Raw genomic sequence first — 7,633 nt, forward strand, 5'->3', positions numbered from 1 at the left:
CTGTGCCCGCGCCACAAGCCTCCTTGCACCGCTCCGGCGGCCCCTCTCCACCCGCCGTCGTCGGCGACCACCAGCAGCGCCCGTCGCGCATCTCCACGCGCCACCCCGAGGCCCCAGCCAGGTCGTGCCGTTGTACTCCGCAACCTCGGCCTCCTCCCCGACCTCGCCTCTCCGAACAAAGGAATTAATCCCGCAAGTGAGGGAGCAAAGGAATAAATAAACTCTCCAATAATAGGAGCTTACAATCAGCAGCATCGGATTCAACATCTTTGGTGAAGAAAGCAGAGATGCAGATGGGACAATAAAGAACAAATGCAAAGGAGAGTCCCAGTCGCCGTCACCTATCCCGAGCGGCCTCGCCGCACCGAGTCTTCCACCGGCAAGGGCCGGCTTGCCCGCGCGCAGTGCGGCCCACGCGAGCGAGGCGAGAAGGAAGGCGCGCCCACGCGGGCGAGGCGAGAAGGACCGTCAATGGCGTCCCGCTGTCATCAGTGTCCTCACGCATGGCGAGGCAGAGGTTGCAGGGGAGGACAAGCGCCAGTGGCCGGCGAACTCGGAGGAGGCGGCGGCGCGACGATGTCCGGGTGGTGGCAGCAGCGGCGAGGCTCCCTGCGGATGCTCCCTGCATGGCGAGGGAAAAAGAAAGAACTGAGGCAGGGAAGGGAGAGAGGAAGAAGGAGAAAGGAGGGTGTTGTGAGGAGGCGCTAGAGCTCCGGTCGGGCGATGTGCGCGAGGGCACGACAAGTCAATTTGGGCGCTGAGCGCGTGGAGGAAGGAAGGAGGCGCTCGAGGAGGGCTGTCGGTGGTGGACTCTATCCGATCTGGATCGAGAGCTACGGAAGGGAGGAGAAGAGAGGAAGTGAATCAGCGATGGGGAGAAGAAAAGGCATGGGAAGATGCGAGGATGAGTCCCTGAGAAGATAACGTTGAAACAGCGGTGCATGGGGCCTAGGCGACACGCGTCGCCCCGCACGAGACGGCTGGTGGAATTGTTGTCCTGCAACAGCCACGCAGGAGCATCACTCACGGAATAGAGATTAACTTTGCTAAATAACTATTCATTTATATTATAGATTAATAAATAAAGAAGGGACACCCTCCTTTACCCATCAATGCCGTGAGTGCACACGATTGCCAGGTTTGGTTCTATTTTTTCTTTCTTGAAGTTGGATTTGCGTACGTTTGAATTTTTTATGTACTCATACCGACTGCATAGGTTAAGACACACTCAGAAAAAATTACATATGCCTAGACCCCTAATGAAGTAAATACATAAATTATCTTAGGGCGCTACTGATTCCAATTTATATGCGTGCATAACTAATCATCGGCGCCAAAACATAGACATTTACATGTCATGGCCAAAGAGTTCTTCATTGTTTTAAAAAAGGTTGTTATTTTGGATCATGTGGAAGATGTCATGCTTGACATCCCTGAAGATGGTTATGTTCAAGGTGGAATAGAGGAACGAGGCAACCATCTTATACATCCTTTTGACCAAAATGTTGATGCTATGGAGAAACAAGAACAATTGCATCTAGGTAAAATTACCGTGAAAGTGTTGCATACATGATAGTTTTATAGTCCGATGGCAGTGATATGGCTAATCTACCGGTATGGTATGCTTTGTCATTAGGCATCGACAAACTGATCTACAACGTAGTACTAAAGTCGGATGAAAAGGCCTTGGGCCCTAGGCGAAGTATGCGACATTTTTTATTATTCTTTCTCTAATAATAAAGGGGCTATTGCTTCTGGTCGTCCGTCATGAAAATTGTCCCCGAAATTGGCACTAATTTCACACCGTGCCACCTGTAAGCGATGAAAAAAACGATTAATTTCTATTTCAAAATCGCTGCCGGATTCTGTTCTTATCAAATGATGCACTTCAATAAAATGAGCTCACAAGTGGTGTGATGGCTAAGGGCGCAGTCATCCACACGGGAGACCAGGGATCTCCCTGGTTCTTCCTTCCCCCTTTTCTTCTCTTTTTCCTCTCTTGAGCGCACGCGGTAATGAGCCGACCCATAGTCGTGGAGGCCCCTGTTTTCTATTTTGTTTTTATTTACGCTTTTTATCCACTTTCTCATTTTTGTTATTTTTTTTCTAAATAAAATTTGGAATTTTCAAAAAACCCAAATTTCAAAATGTTGTAAGTTTTCTAAAAAAAATGAAAAGTCATAAACTATTTGTGAATTCAAAAAATATTTGGAAAATCATAAGATGTACATGATTTCAAAAAATTGTTCACATATTATAAAAAATCATGATTTTAAATAAATATCCAATAAATAAATAATGTTCATGATTATTAAAAAATGATCCAATATTCAAAACATATTTGTAAATTTGAAAAACATATCCATGAAATTTTAGAAAATGTTCAAAAAAGTTAAAACAAATCAGTAAATAATGAATAAAACGAACTATTGCTTACGTAGAGGTTTTATTAGGGGATCTACAGATGTTGTTTTATGATTTTATTTAGTTCCTCGCGCCGGGTAAAAAAATATTTCCGTGTTTTCATACACAACTATGTTTGTTTTGGTACCACAATATTGGCTATGGTAAACACCGGTATGCTAGGTCAAGGCGAGACACATCATTCATCAGTCTAGCTCACGCAGGGTCCATCAATGCAGTTTGCTCAGCCAATATATATTTCGTTGTGATGCCTTTAGAAATCAAGTCGTGATGAGACCATCACATTAGTTTTTGAAATGACTTTTTAAAAGTCCCTTGTGTCATCATGATATCACAGACAAAGTTTGGGAAATCACATTATAAAAGTCCCTCTCATGCTTGCATTTGATTCAATTTTTTTTATCTATCACACCTTCATAATCTGATAAGTTTTCTCCCGTTGCAACGCACGGGCATATTTCCTAGTATATATATCTTTCCCTACTAATAAAGCACGGAGTGCTTCTGCCCGTCCGTCATGGTCGTTTTGCAAAAAAGCCCCTCAGTTTACATAAAATCAACCCGCGCTCCCTGTTTTAGTGGCAACCAGAGAAAATGTTTCACTTTGACAAAAGAAACCTTATAGTCATTTGAATTCTGTCCGCAGTCCTCCCCGTCCGTCTTATCCACTCTGTCCTGCGCCGACGGCTTCGCCCATTCCGTCGTGCGCCAGCGGCCGATGTGCATCACGCGGGAGGATGGACGGCGCGGAGAGGCGCGCTCCCGTCCGAGCTTCTGTGCCCGCGCCACAAGCCTCCTTGCACCGCTCCGGCGGCCCCTCTCCACCCGCCGTCGTCGGCGACCACCAGCAGCGCCCGTCGCGCATCTCCACGCGCCACCCCGAGGCCCCAGCCAGGTCGTGCCGTTGTACTCCGCAACCTCGGCCTCCTCCCCGACCTCGCCTCTCCGAACAAAGGAATTAATCCCGCAAGTGAGGGAGCAAAGGAATAAATAAACTCTCCAATAATAGGAGCTTACAATCAGCAGCATCGGATTCAACATCTTTGGTGAAGAAAGCAGAGATGCAGATGGGACAATAAAGAACAAATGCAAAGGAGAGTCCCAGTCGCCGTCACCTATCCCGAGCGGCCTCGCCGCACCGAGTCTTCCACCGGCAAGGGCCGGCTTGCCCGCGCGCAGTGCGGCCCACGCGAGCGAGGCGAGAAGGAAGGCGCGCCCACGCGGGCGAGGCGAGAAGGACCGTCGATGGCGTCCCGCTGTCATCAGTGTCCTCACGCATGGCGAGGCAGAGGTTGCAGGGGAGGACAAGCGCCAGTGGCCGGCGAACTCGGAGGAGGCGGCGGCGCGACGATGTCCGGGTGGTGGCAGCAGCGGCGAGGCTCCCTGCGGATGCTCCCTGCATAGCGAGGGAAAAAGAAAGAACTGAGGTAGGGAAGGGAGAGAGGAAGAAGGAGAAAGGAGGGTGTTGTGAGGAGGCGCTAGAGCTCCGGTCGGGCGATGTGCGCGAGGGCGCGGCAAGTCAATTTGGGCGCTGAGCGCGTGGAGGAAGGAAGGAGGCGCTCGAGGAGGGCTGTCGGTGGTGGACTCTATCCGATCTGGATCGAGAGCTACGGAAGGGAGGAGAAGAGAGGAAGTGAATCAGCGATGGGGAGAAGAAAAGGCATGGGAAGATGCGAGGATGAGTCCCTGAGAAGATAACGTTGAAACAGCGGTGCATGGGGCCTAGGCGACACGCGTCGCCCCGCACGAGACGGCTGGTGGAATTGTTGTCCTGCAACAGCCACGCAGGAGCATCACTCACGGAATAGAGATTAACTTTGCTAAATAACTATTCATTTATATTATAGATTAATAAATAAAGAAGGGACACCCTCCTTTACCCATCAATGCCGTGAGTGCACACGATTGCCAGGTTTGGTTCTATTTTTTCTTTCTTGAAGTTGGATTTGCGTACGTTTGAATTTTTTATGTACTCATACCGACTGCATAGGTTAAGACACACTCAGAAAAAAATACATATGCCTAGACCCCTAATGAAGTAAATACATAAATTATCTTAGGGCGCTACTGATTCCGATTTATATGCGTGCATAACTAACCATCGGCGCCAAAACATAGACATTTACATGTCATGGCCAAAGAGTTCTTCATTGTTTTAAAAAAGGTTGTTATTTTGGATCATGTGGAAGATGTCATGCTTGACATCCCTGAAGATGGTTATGTTCAAGGTGGAATAGAGGAACGAGGCAACCATCTTATACATCCTTTTGACCAAAATGTTGATGCTATGGAGAAACAAGAACAATTGCATCTAGGTAAAATTACCGTGAAAGTGTTGCATACATGATAGTTTTATAGTCCGATGGCAGTGATATGGCTAATCTACCGGTATGGTATGCTTTGTCATTAGGCATCGACAAACTGATCTACAACGTAGTACTAAAGTCGGATGAAAAGGCCTTGGGCCCTAGGCGAAGTATGCGACATTTTTTATTATTCTTTCTCTAATAATAAAGGGGCTATTGCTTCTGGTCGTCCGTCATGAAAATTGTCCCCGAAATTGGCACTAATTTCACACCGTGCCACCTGTAAGCGATGAAAAAAACGATTAATTTCTATTTCAAAATCGCTGCCGGATTCTGTTCTTATCAAATGATGCACTTCAATAAAATGAGCTCACAAGTGGTGTGATGGCTAAGGGCGCAGTCATCCACACGGGAGACCAGGGATCTCCCTGGTTCTTCCTTCCCCCTTTTCTTCTCTTTTTCCTCTCTTGAGCGCACGCGGTAATGAGCCGGCCCATAGTCGTGGAGGCCCCTGTTTTCTATTTTGTTTTTATTTACGCTTTTTATCCACTTTCTCATTTTTGTTATTTTTTTTCTAAATAAAATTTGGAATTTTTAAAAAACCCAAATTTCAAAATGTTGTAAGTTTTCTAAAAAAAATGAAAAGTCATAAACTATTTGTGAATTCAAAAAATATTTGGAAAATCATAAGATGTACATGATTTCAAAAAATTGTTCACATATTATAAAAAATCATGATTTTAAATAAATATCCAATAAATAAATAATGTTCATGATTATTAAAAAATGATCCAATATTCAAAACATATTTGTAAATTTGAAAAACATATCCATGAAATTTTAGAAAATGTTCAAAAAGTTAAAACAAATCAGTAAATAATGAATAAAACGAACTATTGCTTACGTAGAGGTTTTATTAGGGGATCTGCAGATGTTGTTTTATGATTTTATTTAGTTCCTCGCGCCGGGTAAAAAAATATTTCCGTGTTTTCATACACAACTATGTTTGTTTTGGTACCACAATATTGGCTATGGTAAACACCGGTATGCTAGGTCAAGGCGAGACACATCATTCATCAGTCTAGCTCACGCAGGGTCCATCAATGCAGTTTGCTCAGCCAATATATATTTCGTTGTGATGCCTTTAGAAATCAAGTCGTGATGAGACCATCACATTAGTTTTTGAAATGACTTTTTAAAAGTCCCTTGTGTCATCATGATATCACAGACAAAGTTTGGGAAATCACATTATAAAAGTCCCTCTCATGCTTGCATTTGATTCAATTTTTTTTATCTATCACACCTTCATAATCTGATAAGTTTTCTCCCGTTGCAACGCACGGGCATATTTCCTAGTATATATATCTTTCCCTACTAATAAAGCACGGAGTGCTTCTGCCCGTCCGTCATGGTCGTTTTGCAAAAAAGCCCCTCAGTTTACATAAAATCAACCCGCGCTCCCTGTTTTAGTGGCAACCAGAGAAAACGTTTCACTTTGACAAAAGAAACCTTATAGTCATTTGAATTCTGTCCGCAGTCCTCCCCGTCCGTCTTATCCACTCTGTCCTGCGCCGACGGCTTCGCCCATTCCGTCGTGCGCCAGCGGCCGATGTGCATCACGCGGGAGGATGGACGGCGCGGAGAGGCGCGCTCCCGTCCGAGCTTCTGTGCCCGCGCCACAAGCCTCCTTGCACCGCTCCGGCGGCCCCTCTCCACCCGCCGTCGTTGGCGACCACCAGCAGCGCCCGTCGCGCATCTCCACGCGCCACCCCGAGGCCCCAGCCAGGTCGTGCCGTTGTACTCCGCAACCTCGGCCTCCTCCCCGACCTCGCCTCTCCGAACAAAGGAATTAATCCCGCAAGTGAGGGAGCAAAGGAATAAATAAACTCTCCAATAATAGGAGCTTACAATCAGCAGCATCGGATTCAACATCTTTGGTGAAGAAAGCAGAGATGCAGATGGGACAATAAAGAACAAATGCAAAGGAGAGTCCCAGTCGCCGTCACCTATCCCGAGCGGCCTCGCCGCACCGAGTCTTCCACCGGAAAGGGCCGGCTTGCCCGCGCGCAGTGCGGCCCACGCGAGCGAGGCGAGAAGGAAGGCGCGCCCACGCGGGCGAGGCGAGAAGGACCGTCGATGGCGTCCCGCTGTCATCAGTGTCCTCACGCATGGCGAGGCAGAGGTTGCAGGGGAGGACAAGCGCCAGTGGCCGGCGAACTCGGAGGAGGCGGCGGCGCGACGATGTCCGGGTGGTGGCAGCAGCGGCGAGGCTCCCTGCGGATGCTCCCTGCATAGCGAGGGAAAAAGAAAGAACTGAGGCAGGGAAGGGAGAGAGGAAGAAGGAGAAAGGAGGGTGTTGTGAGGAGGCGCTAGAGCTCCGGTCGGGCGATGTGCGCGAGGGCGCGGCAAGTCAATTTGGGCGCTGAGCGCGTGGAGGAAGGAAGGAGGCGCTCGAGGAGGGCTGTCGGTGGTGGACTCTATCCGATCTGGATCGAGAGCTACGGAAGGGAGGAGAAGAGAGGAAGTGAATCAGCGATGGGGAGAAGAAAAGGCATGGGAAGATGCGAGGATGAGTCCCTGAGAAGATAACGTTGAAACAGCGGTGCATGGGGCCTAGGCGACACGCGTCGCCCCGCACGAGACGGCTGGTGGAATTGTTGTCCTGCAACAGCCACGCAGGAGCATCACTCACGGAATAGAGATTAACTTTGCTAAATAACTATTCATTTATATTATAGATTAATAAATAAAGAAGGGACACCCTCCTTTACCCATCAATGCCGTGAGTGCACACGATTGCCAGGTTTGGTTCTATTTTTTCTTTCTTGAAGTTGGATTTGCGTACGTTTGAATTTTTTATGTACTCATACCGACTGCATAGGTTAAGACACACTCAGAAAAAA

Source organism: Triticum dicoccoides, chromosome 4B, assembly GCF_002162155.2.
Source record: "Triticum dicoccoides isolate Atlit2015 ecotype Zavitan chromosome 4B, WEW_v2.0, whole genome shotgun sequence".
In the NCBI taxonomy this organism is placed as follows: Eukaryota; Viridiplantae; Streptophyta; class Magnoliopsida; order Poales; family Poaceae; genus Triticum; species Triticum dicoccoides.